Source organism: Tinamus guttatus, unplaced genomic scaffold (genome assembly GCF_059628265.1).
Source record: "Tinamus guttatus ecotype Peru unplaced genomic scaffold, ASM5962826v1 Tinamus_guttatus_pri_ptg000004l, whole genome shotgun sequence".
Taxonomy (NCBI): Eukaryota; Metazoa; Chordata; class Aves; order Tinamiformes; family Tinamidae; genus Tinamus; species Tinamus guttatus.
The window spans coordinates 1,671,048-1,687,557 of record NW_028288538.1 but is presented as its reverse complement, the minus strand read 5'-3'; positions in this window follow the sequence as shown (position 1 = coordinate 1,687,557).

The following is a 16,510-nucleotide window of genomic DNA, read 5'->3' as shown; positions in this document are numbered from 1 at the left end:
TGGAATGAAGGAAAGAGCTGCAGGTGGGGATTTTGCAAGGCCGAGCTCTTTCTTTTGCTCACAAAGGTGGATGATGGGTTTTGCAGGCAGGTTTGAATGTCCTCGGGCAGCAGATGTGTCAGTAGTTAGTGATCACTTGTTACGTTTTGGCACCGTAATAGGAGCAGGGCCAGCACTTGTGTTGTGAAACCTAAAACGCTGCGAATTAAGTGTCACCAACGTGAGAACGAGGTCAGGTGCTTTTGGTTCAGGGAAGTCTCAGAGCACCTGGATTCGGCCTTCCTGCTGCAGCTCGCGGGTGGTTTTTGAAGAGTTTCTGTTTTGAGCAATTCCTGCAAGTTTTTAGCTGCTGGTTTTAGCCTGGCCTTGCAGAGCGCTGCGAGGGCCCTGCCTTGGCTGAGACCACGTGTAGGACCTCGAGGGCCCCTGTTTGGGGGATAAAACCAGGGATAAAACTCACGGACCAAGCGTGGGCCTGTTCCCATCCGGGAAGAGACAGCTCCCAAGAGGCTCCTCCTGGGACCGGGACACTTGTTGCTCCGTGCAAGCGTCGTGGTGGGTGTTGGGGTTGGGATCAACTCAAATCCCCTCAGATAGCTCTGACTGCAGGCTGAGCTCGTGCCTTTTCTTCTGAAGAGACTTCGTGGTACCCGGACAGCCCCTCGTATTATTTTCTGAGAGGACATTCAAGATAAGAGCACTTGCAAAACTATTTGTGTCCCAGCCAAGAGGGGCTGGAGCAGGAGCAGACCTGCATTTTATCTGCTGGGAAAGGAGGGAAATGAGTTTTGTGGAGGGACGGGGTGCGAGGGGACAGTCTGTCACCCGCGGCACTGCGATACAGCTCGTGCCAGCTGCAGGCTGGGCCCCCCTTGGCCTTCCTCCTCTCAAAGTGTCACCAATTACAGGGTTGAAGAGCTCGTCATCTGTGGGGCTGTGGTGTGGCAGGTTTGGATGGACAAATAAACAGATAAAGTTATTTGCAGACGAGTTTAAGGCAGTTGCATGTCCAGATCTCCGGTCAGGAGGATTTGATCATCTGATTCCAGCTTGGAAAGTTCAGTCATGTGCAGGCTGCAAATCGGATTCTCCTTCGGTGACCAGACCTCCAGGCTGCTGGGGCAGGCAGGATTTGGCCCTACTTCCATCCAAAATGTATCTGCTGGCCTGAAATAAAATCTCATTTGGACCTTTTTTTTTGAAATTTGGCCATCAACAATTATGCCTGCAACTAATGCCATAATGTAGGCTCCACGATGCGATGATTTTGAGGCTGCTTGGCTTTGGAAAAGGTTGTAGGATGCCAGCTGAAGGGAGGAGGTTTTGCCAGCCCTTTATTTAGGGCGAGCTCTAATGGGCACTCAGCTTAGGAGGGAGCTAATGGTCACACTGGCTATTTAAACACAAACCTGGGAGATTATAGGTTGACATTATGCCCTAAACAAAACTATATAATTCTGCAAAATTGAAATGAAATTTAATCAAGCAGCCAAACAAATGCACTAAGAGGCAGGGAAACATCAAGCCAGCACAAAGCTGGTAGCAGGCACTCGCCGTCCTGCTGTTAGACTCTAATTGGTTACTTTAAAAAGCTGCCTCTTATTTATTTTCTTTTTCCAGGGCAATCTTGCAAAGCACAGCCCTCCTACTCCTCTTGGAAAAGCAGGAAAGCATATTCAGAGCGCTGATAAAAGGTAAACAAACCAGGAGACACAAAGTTTCTTGATATGCTCTAATTGAGCCCGTTTCCTTGCTCCGGCTTTGAAAAGGAACAGCCATGAGGCATTCTCCAGAGAGCCAAGTGAACTGCTGTTATCTCAAAAAGGTCTCCTTAATGTCTCGCTCGTGGGGGCTCCAAGTCTGCTCCGGCCATTGCCTGGAAGTCTAAGAAAAGAAGTCTACTGGCCTCTGTGATAAAGCACCCATTTTTAGGCCTTGGGAAGGATGGGGTTGTTGACAGTTCATTCCTGTGAAAATTCAGTGCGGTCCAGGCTCCTGATTGCAAATGGAAGGAATATATGGCAGCACTAATGCAAAAGGTATGTGATTAGATAGTCCCGTCTGCTATCTGCCCCGGCGCTCGGCCGATAGGCAGCCCTCGCTGGTGCTAAATGGGAGCCATCAGAATTGCCAGACTGACGCCAGGCCCTTCATCAACTGGGCTGCAGATAAGGGGAGAAAGCTGCAATCTTCACGTAACACAATGTTTCCCCAGTGGGTGAACTTGAGTATTCCTGGCTGCATCTTTCACAGACATCTCACGGAGCCAGGCAGAGGATAATATATAGTTTCATCCTGTAAGGAGTCCAAAAGTTCAGCATAAGAGATCCTGTCGCAGCCACACGCGGCTCCCTGTTATCTGCCCGGGCTTGGGCTTTCTCTGGAAGCAGACTAGATAGGATGCCAGCAGGAAAAGCAATGCCCCCGGATGGGGACGGCCGTCCGGGCTCCGCGCAGCCCCTGCATTCCTGCGGGAGATGGGGAAGGAGGCTGGAATGTGAGGGCAAACCCGGCCTGATAACGCGTTGCAGACCCCGAGCTCGCGTTAGCAGCAAAAATAGGAAAAACAGGATCTGCTCAGGCTCTGTGAGGCTGCTCCAAGATTGCATTGACAGGGCCCTTGTTTGCAGACTGGTGCCAGCTCTGCCCTTGCAGGTAAGTCACCTCCTTGGTGGCCTGAGCTCTGAGGGCCACTCTGGCCATAATGAAGATGGCTTCAGCCCTGCCGTGGTGTAGGCTGCACGTCAATCCGCTGAATTCCCCGTGCTTTGTGTACCAACATATGCTGAGAGTGAGTGCATGAAACATTTTCTTGCTTACTTGAGATTGTGGGTATCAATGGTAGGGTTTGGTCCACAGATCGCTACAGGTTGCGACAGATCCAAAGAGGTGCTCTCCCAGGTGCATCCCAGCCACGTAACACCCAGGTCTTTGGGGATGTGAGCCACAGAAATCGACTCTCAACACCTCAACCTCTCAGTAGCTCAACATAGAGGTCATTTCTGGGCTTGCTGCTGCTTGGAAACTGGAATGAGCATCACAGGCTCTCCCTGCCTTTTAGTTGGGGCATTGAGCAAATGGAGGTAGATGCTCCCAGTGTCACAGACGTCTCTACAGACTCCCACCAATCCAGTTTCTTCCACTTCCAGAACGTTTCTTCCACCACTAGCTTCACTGCTTGCTTTTGCTATGCAGACAGCTCCACTGAACAGTCCTTCTAGGAGCTCGTCCCTGTGGTCCCTGTGGGGCAGAGAGCACCTGAGGAGCTCCATAAAACCCATGAGGCCTCCAGTGCAAGGTTTGTTGCAGTTAGGATCTCAAATACACCAGTTCCCATTAGCCAGTCCGTAACAAGTTTGGAAGACACATATATAACCTCAAACGCTGGCTGCGACGTGCTGAAAGCACTAGGTAGATCTGAAAATCAGACTTTATGTTTCCTCCTTAAACCTTATCTTTTTACACACCCTAGAAAAACCTTACGGCTTATTCATTCATTAAAATAGAAGGGAACTTTCCTCTAATCTTTTCCTGGTGACTCATGAGCTCTGTCAGAGCTGCCATGGGAGGCGCGATGGGAGCGTGTGTACGGGGCCCGGCTTTTCTCCAGCCCTGTGGTGCCCACCAGGGATTTTGTGGCAGAGGGGACTTCAGCGCCGGCTCTGTGTCCCGGGATGGCGCTCGCAGCCGGCAGGGCGTCTGGAGCAGGCGGTTCCGAAGGGAGGGCTGGCAGGGTGCGCGTCGCTCTCGTGCGCTGGTTTGGGTGCAGCAGCAGATGCCTCCTCGGCCCCGCGCGCCGGAGCGGAGCCGCGGCCTGCGGAATACGCGTGGCTCCCGTTAGTCGCTGCTCACGGGGAGCTGCACGATGGCCAGGCTTGATACCATGTCAACGGGCATTTCCCAGCTGCAAATCCCGGCCCCGAGCGCAGCACCTGGGTCAGCGGATGCCACCACCTCCACTGTCACCCGGGATCATTGCGCTGCCTTTCCTGGAGGGTGTTCTGCTTTTCTCTTGCTGTGCTCTTTCTTCCTCCATGGCTTTTTCAAAATGTCCCTTTATTTGTGTTGTATTTTCCATAGGACGACTGTGTGCCAGTAATCACGCAGTGAGGTTACTGTGAGATTGCACATTGGGTTGCTTTCCGATTTTCTTTCAGCTTTGTCAGTCTGACAAGCTTCGTGAAGCAGGAGATAAGTCTGAGAGGCTCTGGAAATGCCCAGCTCAGGGGCAATGTGTGGCCCGAGCTGAAGGTGAACATCATTCGAGGGCTTGACGGTGGTACCAGCTCTACCATCCCACCACTTCCCTGTGAACGCCTGTCTGGGTCTGCTGCATCCTCTTCTCCAGACAGAGGAGAGCGGCCAAAAGAGTGTCCAAAAAGGGAAAAAATAAAATCTCCTCTTTGCAAGCCTGCTGCGAGGCCGTCTCTGGCTGCTAGTCTGTGTGTGTGCTGCTGTGCCCTGGTTAACGAGCTGGGGCTTCTGCACACGTTGGGCAGATTTTAGCAGCAGCTTTTGAATCTCAGCCTTGGGTTTCGCCCTGGGAATGAGCGGGGTGCCACTTCCCCACTGGGGGAAACGCTGTCCTCTGCTCTTGCAGCTCCGGACGTCGTGTCCGAGGCTGGTGCAGGGAAGCGTGGGCCATCCGTGGATGGGAGCAGCCTGGAGAGCCGAGTCGGAACACGCAGCCCGCTGCGTTGCAGTGAATCATGCGTGCTCAGGACCTGATCCTGCCTGCGCCACAGCATCTCCTGGGAGATCTCCGCGCTCTCCAGTTCCTCCCGATAATGCAATTACTCCTTTGAAACTGGGAGGCGAAGGCAGCAGCGTGGCTGTTTAGAGAGCTGCAAGGGAGGCCTTGGTGGTTTGGGCCGTGCTAATGAAAGGCCATTAGGGGCTCGCTCACCCCATTAATTGCCCGGGGAGCATCTCGCAACGCGCACAGATGTGCCCGGACAAGTGGCTGCACGAACGGCAGATGCAGTTAAGCACATACCTGGGTGCACCGCGGGGCCAGTTTGCAGGACTCTCCGCGACGTCTATCGCTCTCGAATCCAGCCCTGATTTATGACAAATCCTTCATCACCCTTTCTTTTATTCGCAAAGAGCAGATCGCGGCGTGAACCATTGGGCAATATCTGATAAAACCAGCATGAGCAGAGTCTTGCGAAGAGACCGAAGCGCGTTGCTCTATTCAGGCCGTTTTATCTCCTTCTTTCACGGTACCTCCTGTCGGTTGCTTGGCGACTAGCATAATATTATTGCACACACATATGTTATGCTAGGTATTACCTGCAGTTAGAATTTATTTATCATTTTCACTTAGCAGATTCCAGCCCTGCATTTTCGGCGGCTGCCCTGGTTGCCGTACGGCGCGGCTGCCAAGAAGGAGGTAGTTCCCAGCGCCGAGGGGGTGAGTCACGTTCTTACCCACTCGACAGGATTAGACATTTCGCTTCTTAATGCTTAAATGGGAGGGCATTAAAACAACTCTGTGGTTTGGGGAGGATGGCAGCTCCACGACGTGCTTATTTTGGTGGCAAGTGAAAGGCTTGGTTTGACTCTAAACTGGGTCACCCCGTGTCATCCCGAAACGCGGAGTGGCGCCGGCTCCGCTTTGTCGCGGCGCGCGTTGCTTATTATGGTAGTAAAAATGATTTTCTTCGTGCGCTGCAGGAATAATGAAGCTCTGGAGTTCTGCATTGGGACTGGCTTTCTGGTTGCAATGGAAGTGCTGCCTCGAAATCCAGCTTTTCCTGCCGATGTTTCCGTCCTGCCGGGCGGCTCATCCAGCAGCGGCGCTTGGCCGAGCCAGTCGCCCGGTGCTAAAGCAAGTTCCTACAAATCCCTCGCGTGAGGCTGGTGGAGAAGACAGAGCCTGGCTCTGCGGTGGGTAGGGGGATGCTCACTTGGTCATTGTGTGAACCAGGCACCTGAAATATGGGTGCAACGTGTTTTGAGGGCCAAAAAGAAGCATGACTGGCCATGGTGAATGCACCAGCCCCAGTTGTTGGGCAAGCGATGATTTTGTTTAAGAACAGGGAAGAGAATAGAGGCCACCTGCTACCAAGTCATGGGGCTTCTTGATGCTGTGGAGAGCCAGTTATTGTACCCCATAAAGCTCTTATGCTTTCTTGTTGGTGGAGATACCAGAAGAACACCAAGCCTGGAGGTATATAGGGATTTTGAATGGAAGAAGTCTGTGACAAATATCCTTGAGGACATTTGGGATTTGGTGCCAGGAGATTGAGTTCCTCGCTGTGGGTACGGGCCCCAGGTTGCACACACAGAGCAGAGCTTCCAAGGTCGTGTTTGGAGCCTTGGATAAGCACGCCAGACACAAGGAGAGCAGGGATGAGATGGGGCCTCAGCCTTGGGGACGTCTGCAGGCCAGTACTCACATGTGGCACGATGACCACTGCTGCAGCCCATGGTGGACCCATCCTCTGTAAACAGCTCAAAGATTAAATCTGCTGCTTTTTGCTCAGGCATCACTCTCTGATTTTAGAGATCTCTGTTTTATCCCTTCAAAGTTGTCCCAGTTCTTTACTAAAGCATCTCCCTTCACACTGAAAGAACCCCCCAGTCTCCAACCATCCTTGTCCTCTTTTGTAGATGTTCTAGTTCCATCGTATCTCTGCAGAGAGAAAGTGTCTGGAATTACACAAAGTTTGCAATGTTTTTGTATTAGCACAGGGAAGTTCTCCGTGTGCGCCTCTCCCTCGCTCTGTACTCCTGATTCCAGCTCTCATTTTGGTGGTGAGACTCCAGCCTTAATCGCTAGGAGCTTCCAAGCACCAGAGTCAAGTAGGTATCTAAGGCTTCCAAATTTACCTAAAAAACAGAGCTGCATTTTAAGTGCTGGCCAGGACTCTGTGCATGTGCCTGGAGCAGGACTTGCAGGTGGACGAGCAGGGCAGGCTGCAGCGGCACTTTTATCCACACTGGCTCCTGGAATTCCAGCCTGGGCTCCCAAACAACTGCCCGCTTTTCTCCCCAGCCCCAAAGCCTGCGTTCTGCAGGAGCCGAGGTGCCCTGGAAGCCTCCCCGGCACGCAGCGGCCCCGCACGGCTGCACTTCGCTTCCTGCGAGGCCGGCGTTGGGCTCGCGCCGTGCGGAGCGCGCGGGGTTATTAATAGCGCCGACGCGGAGCCTCGGCGACTCCGCGGAGGGGAGTTTTTCTGCGCAAAACAAAACAGGAAAAGCCAACAATGTGCGAGGCCCCGGGCCGCGCGCGGCGTCGAGGAGCCGGCGGGCCGCGCCGCGGGGGCTGCGCCGGCGGCCGCGGCTGCTCCTGCACCTTCGCTTTGGTGGAGTTTGCAGAAAAGTGGGGTAAAAATGGGTTGTTCGCAGCTTGGAGGATTCAAGGGAAAGGTAGGTTCTAGTTCTGAGTAAAATACATGGCATGAAATTTTTCTGGGAAATGGTGTTGGTCCAGTTGAATACGTGGTTGGAGTCGTTCTCAAAGCTCCGTAGCGCTTAAAAATAGACCCGCCTGTCATTCAGAAACGAGGAGTATTTCAAAGCACGGTGACAAAATGTTTCGTTTTGGAAACCCTTTGGAATCTTCTCCAGCATCCGTGTTGCAGGGCGGTGAGCAACCTTGGCTGCTGCGTGCGAGACGGCTCATTTGGGATGTTCAGCTTGAACTCGCTCCTCTGGGTGGAGGAGCTCGTGACCCATCGCGCCGGCGCCTGCGCGAGGCGGATCCGGCTCCGCGCAGCAGGGAGGTTGCGGGGCCAATTACCTCGTCCTGCCCAGGGCTCCGCAGCTTGTGCTGCTCCCTTGGATGCCACAGGATTCCTGCGTGTTAATCATCGCTGCTGCACTTGGGCACGGATTCTTTCCTAAGCATTTGTGTGTTTTGTGAAGCTAGGAAGACTTAAAATGCAAGAAAATACATGGTTTTAGTGATCCCAAAAGCTGCTTTTGCTGAAGCTTCTCCATGGGCGAAGGGTCTCGGAGGACTTAGGGTCACTCCGAGCTTGCTAACCCAGGACTCAATTTCTTGGGCCGTATGCAAAGATGCAGGATGCCCTGCGAGGATCCAGTGCAGCTCCGTGCACTGCTGGTGGGTCACAGCTTTCTGCACAGACCCTATCACGGAGGCAGCTTCGCTCGTACTCAGAGAAAGCAAAAACAGGTAGTGGCTGGTGCTGAGAGGTGTCACATCCACACTGGGGACTCGGAATAAATAGCTGAGGGCAAATCCCTTACCGAGGGTGGGCAAATCATTCACAAGTCTGCATGAAACGCAAAACACATCTTCAGCTATTTATTAAGGCCCAAATCTGTGTGGCAATTCCCACGTCCTGGCGAAATAGGTTGTGCAGACAAGGAAATGCAACCGCAAGGCCCGTAAGCGATTTGTCCAAGGCCTCGGCCATAAATCAGCCATGAGCTCCTGCCCGCAGAGGCTCAGGGGGCCCTGTGCCTATTTTGGAAAAAGAGAATTGATCTTGGGAGTTCTTGAGAGAAAGGAGCCTGCAGGCGCTTTCAAACGTCCTTCTGGTTTTGCCCGGCCCTTTCGTGGTTTCCGAGCGTGTTCATGGCACGGAGAGGTGGGTCTGTGCCTTGGGGAGCAGGAGGGTCGCGCTCGGGCAGCGCGGGGACGTCGCGGCCCGGGTACTTTGGGCAGCTGCTGCAAAGGGGACAGCAGGACGCGGCTCCGGGCTGCTCGGCCCTTCCCAACGTAGCCCAGGGGCTGCGCCGGACCAGGACCAGGCTTCAAAGGCTGCCAATTGCTCTGTAATCTGAATCTTTGACACCGCACGGAAAGCTCCACAGGAGCCGGTCTGCATCACGTCTCCGAGCGGCTCCGTAAATCCCGCGCGGAGGAATCCGGGCGCTCCAGCGGGCCCGTGATGGATGTCAGTGCTCTCTGCAATGCGCTCGCTGCCTTTCTCTCCAAAGCGGTTCCTGCACCCCCAGCCTGGGTCCCGCATCACCCCTGAAATCCCTGGATTGTGAGGCAGGACTCAGCCCTGGAGCAAACGCCTGTTGGTGCCAAACCCCTGTTTCCAGCCACCCCGGACGCAGGAGCCACGTGAGGAAAACCGGGATGCAGAACAGCTCTGTGGAATGTATTTATCTGCAAACAATAATGTGTCTGCATGGAAAAAGCAGAGCTCTGAACCAATCATGTGGTTGTTATTAGTGTTTTCCAAAACATCCAGAGGCACCTTAAATGCAAGTGGCCGGCACAGTTCTGCGCAAGGAACCTGTTGTGCCCCTCTGCACCTCGAACCGCTCCAGCTCCCAGCCCGGTCCCGACGGCCGCATGGCCGGAGGAATTCCCGATCCCAGACCCGCAGTCACAGGACTGGATTTCAGAGCAGGCCGCCTCTCCGAGCGTCCTTCTCGTTCCCATCCAAGAGGAGCCGAGCGCAGCGGACACGCAGGCCTAGCTCCGTGCAAGCCCCGGGGGCTGCTGCTATTCCCGCAGAAACTGCGGAATGCTTCCCACGGAGCAGGGTGGGTTTGTGCCAAAGGCATTAACCGAGCGGAGGAGCGAGCGGAGCAGGGAAGGGTCCCCAGCCGCTCCGGGTGTGGGGGCAGAACGAGCCGACCCCCTTCATCTTCCCTTTCCCGCAGCCCCGAATCCCAAGATCCGCCGATAGCCGCGGAGCGGCGCTTTCCATTTTTGGTGCGAGCTGGGACTTAAAATAGACGGTGCCGGGCGAGGAAGAGCCGCTGTTGACAGAGCGCAGGGAACATTCCCGCCGTGTTCCTTCGCGAGGGCCTATCTGCGTCTTTAATCTCCGCGCCGCTTCCTGCCGGGCTCCCGGGCCCCGCTTCCCGCGCATTGTTCGCGGCGCGTTTGGAAGTGACCTCAGGCGCTCCGCGGCGAGCGGCGACCCGCGGGCACGGTGACTAACCCAGCCCGGCTCCAGCCCTTGGACATGTCCCATTGACTAAATAAATGACGGGCCCTGACATGTGAATAGAAACAAAAACAGCCTCGCGAGCAAAACCTTAACTCTTTGCGGCAGCAAAGTGCTTCCCGGAGGGATTTGTGCCTCTCCTGAAGGCCCCCGATGCTGGGCAGTGTCCGGCTCCAAGGAGCCGATCCCAGATTTTAGGCCCTCCTGTGTATTTTGCCAATCTTGTTGCAGCCTCCATCGCAGCTGAGCGAGAGCAGAGGCCGAGAAGAGGCTGCGTGGAGCCGCGTGGGGCGTTTGCAGGGGCCCTGCCTTGGGAATCCAACAATAGTTTCACCAGCAAGAATAGGATTAGCGTTAATAAACTGCATTTGTGCATTTTTGGGAATTGGCAACATCAGAAAATATTCTCTTTAATATGCTCAAAATATATTTTAAATGCTGAAGTTGCAATAATTAAAAAGGTTGCTCAGCAGCTATTAGCACTGTCGGGATGCCCGCGTTAGCTAAGGTCAAAGCACAAGGTTCGCAGAAATCCGGAAGAAAGTAACGATACGGGGAGTGGTTGGAGCGCTGCGGTCTGGTGGCTTCTTGCTTTAATGCAAGCAACAAATAATTCCCTCTGGCTTGCAGCATTTGTGGACAAGGCCATAAAAAAGAGAGGAAAAAAGAAAAAGAGGGGGGAACCTCCTCCGTGCGGCTCCGAGGCTGCAGCCTGGTGGGTCTTGTCCGGGGCGTGCGGCATCGGAGCGGGGCCGGAGCCGGGCAGGGAGAGCGGGAGCCGGAGCGGAGGGTTTGGCGGCGGCACCGGCTGCTCCGGGGTGATGGCCCAGAAGAGATCGAGGAATGTAAATAATTGGTGGCGCTTTGGCCGGGGCTCCCGGAGGTGATAGGAGCTCCGCCAGTTTACACCCGCCAGGGCTTGGCTGCCGGAGCCGTTTGGCACCAAAACACGGCTGGAAGCAGCCGGATTCACAAACACGGGCAGAAATACGGAGAGCCCCAGGGAGGAAAAGGGGCTCCGGGGGAGAGGGCCGCCCGTCCCAAGGGCTGCGTCCATCCGGGAGCTCCCGGGAGCCAGGGAAAGCAGAGAAGCTGCTTCCAAGAAGCTCCCCGGCAGCTTCCCGGGAAGGGCATCGCTGTCCATGGAGCATCACGGGCCACCAGGCAGGGAGCCAGCGTCCCCTGGGCCTGCAGTGCCAGCGCCCCAGCACCCGCGTTCCCGCCATGACCCGCCCGGGGGTCCCTGTTTGCTTTTAAACCACTTTGTGGGTTTTTTTGTTGTTTTGGGTTTTTTTTCCTAATTCCTGGATGCCAGAGAAGCGCTGGTGCTGCTGCCACCACCAGTTTTGCAGCTCCGTGTGTGTTTAAGGATGCTTCCCTCTGCAGAAGCCAGTGACTGGGGTTCAGCGCCTCCCCTCCTCACCCTGCTTTCCCTTTGCACATTCTCCAGCACCAGTGAGCCCGGGAATTCCTGCCACAGCCAGAGTCACTCAAATTCAGCTTCAACAGGGAAAAAAAAAATAAGAAGAAATAAATAAATATAGTTTTGGTGTTAAGCAACCATTGCCTCTGGCTCCCTTTGGTTTCCAAGCCAAGAAGGCAGGAGTCTCTTTTCCCCAGCCATTCCCACATCCCCATTCTGAGGTCGCAAGGAATTTGGGGAAAGGCTGAATGGTGCGTGCGGATCCGCCAGCCCCAGCCCGGAGCAGCTCCGCAGCATCCGCCCGCTCCAGCCGTGGGCTCTTTCCCTACTTTTCCTCCCACTCGTGCTCCGGCTTCCCTAAGGTTCTGCAGCAGCTTCTTGCTAACGTGTCTTGCGGCTGCTCCCTCCCGAGTTATTACCGGAGATGGCCGTGAAATAACAGTGCTGCTTTTCAGGACGCTGCAGAAAATATTCCCGGAGGCCGTGGCGAGCGGCTCTGCGCCGGAGGGAGCAGAGCCAGCACCCCGGGCGGCCCGGCCCTGCGTCCGCAGGGAGAAAAATCATCATTTTCCAGGCCTGCCCTAGTTGGCTCTGGCCGGCTCTTCCCAGAAAACACCATCGTAAATAGAAGAGCAAACTCTTGCACAAACGGCCGGGCTGCTGTTTATATCTGACCTTTCGCGGATGGGCTTTGATGCCTTCGGAGAGCGGAGCTTCCCGGCCCGCTCCGGCGGGAGACGCTGCCCATCGCGGCTCCGGCTGATCCCTCTGCCTGCTGGCCCCGCTCCAGCCGCGGCAATCCTCTCCTAATCCCGTCCCCTAGGGAACTTCCAGGTTTGTGTTTGCAAATCGCGTGGGTAAATAGGGATAGGGATAGATGGAAAAAATAAATAACAAATAGGGGTTTGGCACCTCGGCCAGCGTGTTGGGAGATGGCGGTGGCAGCGTGGGACCGGTCCCCCTGCCCGCGTGGACCCTTTGGGACATTGCACAAAGGCCAGGCCAGCACGCGGCAAAGGGCAGCCTCGGACCTGGTGTTATCTGCTGGGAAAAGACTCCAGCAAAGCGGCCAGGCTCCACCGGCAGCTGGATAAATGCTGATAAAGGGACAAACTGCCGGGTGTTGTTGCGGGCGGCGCGGCTTTCGGATGTCTCCTCGGGTGGTGGTGGTGGTTCCCATCCTATCTGAGCAGAGCATCTTGCATGGGATACTGCTCGGCTCCTGGAGCTGCGGCGGGACAGGGAGGATTCCAGGGCCAGCCCTGGCGCTCCGGCTGCAAGCGGAGAAGGGGGAAGGAGGCCAAGGAACCCAGGGGAAACGCGGCAGGGAGCGTGGAGGAAACAACTGTCCCTAAGGCCCCCTGGAGCTCCTAATGGGACCAGGGCACAAGAGTCGATGTCTTTATCCTCCCCACCCACACGCCGCTTTTTTGTTAGACTCTGCGTTCAAAAGGACGGCGCAAACAGGTCTCAGTGGGTCCAGAAAGACCCCAACAGCTTTGACGGCAGGTGATTCTTTCCCCAGATCAGCAGGTTCTTCCCAGAGCACTAAGGACGATTCCGTCCTGCGCTGGGGCAGCACTCAGGAGAGCAACATCCTGCTGCCGTCTATTGAATATGGAGACAGAGGGAGGGTGACAAGATCCTGCCACCCTCGGAATGACAGGTTTGCTTTCCAGACAGGGAGGTCTGGGCATGATGGGTTGATAGCAACCTTCTGAGCAACCAGACGTTGCTCTCAGTTGGCAACAGGGATCCATTTGCTCATTTAGGGGGCAAAATGGGACAGAAAGGAGTGGTTTAGGGCAAGGGTGTGCGCTGAGGCTTTGCACTAAGCCAGGCTGCAGCTCTTCCCAGAGGCAGGACCATGTGGAGAACCAGGAGAGCTCCCGTGTCCCAGCAAACTTGTCCCCAGGGGGAGGAGGGTTTCCCTGCTGGAAGTTCTCATCAGCTCTGTTCCCTTCTGAGCACAGACTCTCACTGTTTCCTTGGGCAAACGTCTTCTCCTGGGATAAGCAGAGGCAGAGACTCCTGTCTCCCATGGGACTCTGTGACTTGGTGGGTCCTTCCAGCTACAAGTCCTCCAGGGGAATAAAAAGGGAAATTAAAAGTAACACAGTGCCTCTCTGGAGTGTTATAGGAATAAACACATTGAAGGTAAATTAATGGTGCTTTTGTATGACCAAAAAGAAGAGCACAGGGGGATGGTGGGCAGCAGAGACGTTCTAGAGGTTTTGATAGACTGGTTGAGCAAGGCAGCTGGAATGGCAAACTTGGCCAATAAATTGGAATTTACCTAATTCTGCGAATGTGCCCAGCTGGCCAGAGATGGCAGCACTCACATTCCCGGTCCTAAAACACGGAGATTTGTCCTGGCGGAAGCCACCAGGGCTGAGGACTGTTGTGATTCTGGGGTGTTCCTTGCCGATCATCTCCCGGTCCTGGTCCCGGTGCATCCTCGGCAGTGCCTCCTGGAGCAATTTGCCCTTTCTGGCATGGAAAGCTCTGCTTTGCCAAGCTTACACTGCAGTTTCTGAGGCTGGCTGCTTGTGCCCGCCTGGCCTCTCCGCCAGGATTTCCAGCACCACTGGAAAAGGCAGGATAAGACCCTGCTTGTTTTCCATGTTTCGCTGCGTGTCCGATGACTGACAGAAGAGCCAAGGGATCCCATCAGCTCATTCTCACATTGGAAAAATTCCCATTTAGCCAACAAGAAACATTAGATGTGAATAGTTTTGAAATGGGAAGGGGCCCATATTCCTGGCTGCGGTATTTGCTGGGTGGGCTCGGAGGGTCTGCAACATCTTGCATCTTTTTGCATTTTTTTTCTTTCTTCCCAGCAGGAAAAGGAAAGGAAAAGGAAAGTGAGTGGGAAAAGCAAGGCAAAGCAAGCACAGAAAGGCAAGAGCAAGAGGAGAGATGGACCCAGCAAGGGATCTTGCTGGGGGTGGCATGGATGTCCCTGTGGTCCCATCTGGAAACGCAGCCTTTCCAAACACCGCTTCATGGAAACAAGTAGGTGGCTAGAAAATTAAAATAAATAAATATTTTTTTTTTTAAAAAAAGCTTTACCGAAGTGGCATTTTCTGACACCAAAATAACCCAACAAGCCGTGTTGTCCCAGGGGCTCCCGCTCGCTGCCATCCGTCCCCAAGGCTGCAGCGCTCCGTGCTGAAATGTGCCGGCAGCCCTGGAAACTCTGAGTCAGCTCGTCCCACCCACAGAAGATCCTCGTGGGAAGGGCCTCGAGGAGCCTGCGGACGCGGCGCGCTCCCGGCGCGCTTCCCACTAACCACGAGCGCTGAAACCGGGGCCAGCGAAGGGCACCGGGGGGGCCGATTCCCACTTGGATTGTGCGGCTCCTCCAGGCTGCTCCAGCTCCAGTGCAACCTGGGAGCAGGCTGCTCTGCATGCTGCAGTTTTGCAGCCTGGAAAAGAGGTGCAGGGAGGAAATGCAGGCACTGGACGCCTGCATTTATATATATTATATATATTTATTTTAAAAATAAAATAATTATATAAAATAAATATTATTTATATAAAAATTATATGCATAAATATATATTTATATATTTTATATATAGATATATTTAAGCGATAATTATTATTTGGAGTTTTGAGCTTCTGCAGCTTTGGCTGGAAACATTTGAAAAGCCTCCAGATTAAAAAGAAAAAAAGCAGGAAAATGCGGAGATTATGCTTTCTTACTGAAAGCGCACGGAGCAGGTCCCTGCCTGCAGGCCGGGCCGCGCGGGCGCCTCCCGGGAGCCCCGTCCCCGGCCGCGCTCCGGCTTTGGACACGACGCTGCTGCCGTGTCCTTGCGGCGGCCGCCGGCCTCCCGGGCCCGGGAGCGCTTGGCTTTATATAGTACCTGGGAGATCGATGTCGGATAAGGCTGGCTGCGATTCAAACGCTGCTCCGCGGCTCCCGTGCCAAGAGCCCTGGCTCGGAGCATCTCGCAGGAACACACAGAGGCCAAGGGAAACGGGGGGAAGGCAGCGAAAGAGCCCATAGCTGTTAATTACCAAAAATCCTTTAATAACCAACATTATTATAAATTATACGTGCATTAGGACAAGTACAATTGAGTTCTCTGTTTTGCCTGCCCCGTGTTAGGGCATGAAACAAGGTCGTCTTGTTGGGGGAAAAGACAGCGGGATGGAGGGTGCCCTGCGTGAAATCCGGACTTCTCCAGGGCATGGATGCGCTCGCTGCCGTCGTGGCAGTGACTATAGCAGGGGACAGCAGGGCAGCACGGCTGGAATGGCACATTTGGGATCCTGTCACCGGGATCTCATTTCCCAAAGGATACTGGGAAGAAACACGCCCAAAAAAGCGCATTTAGGGAGGTGAATCCATGGGTTCTCTTTGATAGGTTAATCCACACGGATGTAAAACCAATGTGGGAACCTTTCGGGAGCAGCCCGGTGATGGGAGCCAAGATCTGGGAAATCCTGCGTTCTGCTTCCAGGCCTGGAGCTGAATCTTTTCGCAACCTTTTCCGTGACATTTATCTTGTCTTTTCTTCCTAATGAAAAAAAAAAAAAGAAAGAAAATGATTCAGAGCATTTCCCTGCCTCGGCTGGATGCTGACTACCTTTGGCAGCTGGCTATAAAACGTGATGGAGGTGCAAAGTGGGATTGTGCCGAGGGGCGCGAGCACCGAGCTTCCGTGCACCATCATTCCCACGCAAGGTGAGGCAGTGCTCACACGGGATCATCGCTTTGGGTTCCTGGGGTCTAGAAAGAGCTACGAGGGGAGGAGAAATTGTGAGGGATAAAGCGAGTCCTGGCAGGGCTCGTCCCGAGCCAGCCGGAGCCGGGTGCAGGTAGGTGCCATAGGGTGCCTGAAATGACATGACATAAAAAACAAAACGAGCAAAATAAAATAAGAACAAAACATGCTTAACAAAAGCCCATTCCCAAGGCCCGGGTTTGCTCCTCTCTACTTCCCAAAGCAAACTGCGCATTTCCAAAATCCTACCCAAAGGAGGGCCAGGAAAAAAGAAAAAAATGAGTTTTTCATCCTGTCACACTGCTCGGTAAGGGCAGGAGTAATGCCGGACACAAAGGACCTATTTATATAAGGATGTGATTATGCTGCTGCAAGCCTCGGTGTGACACACACGGCCTGGGTTTACACCAGATCTTTTGGATTCTCTTAATGTTAAAAAAGGAAAAAAAAAAAAAAAAAAAAAAAAA